This window comes from Octodon degus, unplaced genomic scaffold (assembly GCF_000260255.1).
Source record: "Octodon degus isolate 3935 unplaced genomic scaffold, OctDeg1.0 scaffold00123, whole genome shotgun sequence".
Classification (NCBI taxonomy): Eukaryota; Metazoa; Chordata; class Mammalia; order Rodentia; family Octodontidae; genus Octodon; species Octodon degus.
Window position 1 is genome coordinate 6,606,925 of NW_004524699.1, and position 2,320 is coordinate 6,609,244.

The window sequence follows — 2,320 nt, forward strand, 5'->3', positions numbered from 1 at the left end:
TCAGCCTCCTCCGCCCCGGAAGTGACGTCAGCGGCGGGAGCGAACGCGGTTCCCAGGGAGTCGCCATGTTTGTAAAGGTTCTTGGCGGCCTCGCCTGACTCTCCCCAGTGCGCTTGCGCCTGATCGCTTTGGGCGGGAAGCAGGGGAGGCGGGGCTCCGCCCTCTTAAAGGGGCAGGAACTACTGCGACCTAATGGGAGACCGCTAAGGGAGTAGCTGTGAAGTAAACGAGAGGCAGGGGGATGGATAGAATTGAGCCACAGCGTGGCTGACACGAAGTCGGGTGCTAGTTCGGAGAGATTTGCTAAAAGGTTCCGACCATCGCTGCTCCAAAGCGCTTGATGCGTGGGTGTCTCCGGTATGCGAATAGCTGTCACTAAAGACTGAGGCGCCAACGAGCAGGATCGGCTGCGCGCGCTGCCAACTGACCCGCGCTCCGACCCGGGAAGCTGCCAGCCTCACCCTCTCTGCGCCCACAACCCTTTCCCACGGTCGTGCTCCTGGAGAAGATGCAGCCTGGGGCAACAGCGAATTCTAGGTACAGGCGAGGCTGGAATCAAGTCTCTGGACTCCAGCTCAGCATCTTCATGGAGACGTCTGGGTTCCCGCACTTCTTACACTGACAAAGGTAGTGGCAATAGGGGTGTGGCACCCATACTTTGGAAAACTGCACAACCATTGAAACAAACAAACCAAAAAAAAATATGTTCACCATGCACTAAGACGGACGACTTCCAAGATTCTTGAAGTGGAAAAGAACTTGAGGCGCAAAAAGAACAGCCTTGCAATGCTACCGTTCATGGGTGAGGTGTATGTGCGGATTTGGCGGCGTGCGCGCCGGGAGTCTGTAAGATGCACGAGCAGAAGGCATCTGGTTGCGGGGGCCGGGGAGATGGCTCAGTAGGATAAGTGCTTGACTGGCAAACACAAGGATCTGAGTTCAATCCCCGGTTCCGCAAAAAAAAAAAAATAATAATAAAAATAAAAAAAAGAAGTCATCTGGTTGCACCCCCGGGCCATGCCACTGTGTGTGCTGGGTCGGATGTGGGCGCAGTTGCATCTGCGAGCGTGTGCATCAGCACCAGCTATCTGATGATAGGCCGGAATTACTAATTGGGTCACCCCGGAGAACAACAGTTGGGGCTGGCATACAGAGCAAGTGGGGCAGAACACAAACTGGGAAGGACGTGAAGAAGCTAATAGCGATGGCCAGAACCCTAATGAAGTCCACGACCCGCTCCCCCTTTCCAACCTTGAGACCGCACCTGGCCCCCTCCCTGGGCTTCCGGGTGTACCCACCTGTAACATGAACAACCACAACCACAAAGGCACACAGGGTCCCTACCTGAGTCACACGCTGTCCTTTCATACAGTTCACTCCCATTTTACAGAAGGGTAAGTGAAGCACATAGTGGTAAAGGAATCTGCCTGGTCCCCGGGGGAGTGTGCTGGCCACCTCAGTCTCTCCCTCCACTTCCTGGGACCATCAGTGCCCAGGCTTTGGGACCTACTGTGTGCTGGGTGAGCTGTCAGAGGCCGAGGTCTGGGGAGAACAGGACATGCACACTGCTCCCATCCTGGGAGTCTGGCAAGGGCAGCATATGAGCCAGCAGTTGGCCCCTGTGTTGAGAGCCTGGGGTGCGGGGGACAGAGGAGGGGACAGGCCCCAGCAGGGGCAGAGCCAGGGAAAAGATGTCCCAGGAAGTGACTTCATCATTATTATTATTTTTACTAATAGACAACATTAATTTTATTTGCACTTATTTTATGCTTAATTTATTCCTGTGCGATAAGTTTTTGCTTCTTCAGTTTCTTCTGGGTTATCTTTTTCTTCTGCGCAACTTCCTCCTCTGGTTTGGGAACAATTTGTTCCTTTTCAGTAAGGATCATCTCAATATGGCAGGGGGAGCTCAGGGATGGGTTAATCCAGCCACGAGCTCTGTAAGTACGGCGGCGCGTCTTGGGTGCTTTGTTCACCTGGATATGTTCAATAACCAGAGAATATACCTAAATCCTTAAGTTCAGCATTACTCTCTGCATTTTTAAGCATACGCAGCAAAAATACAGCACTCTTTTTGGGCCACGAACCCTGCGTCCACCCCCGGGCCACGAACCCTGCGTCCAGCCCCACTGTTTGGCTTTGGCATATCTACCAGCTCCACCATTGTAACGCCGAAAAGGCACACATTGCTTCTTTTTTTTTTTTAATTAATTTATTTATTTATGGGTGTGTGTGTGTGTGTGGCCAGCTCAGCCCACCAGGGGGCGGGGCTGGCTGGCATGTGGTGCTGGGGGATTGAACCGCGGTCCCTCTGCTTTGC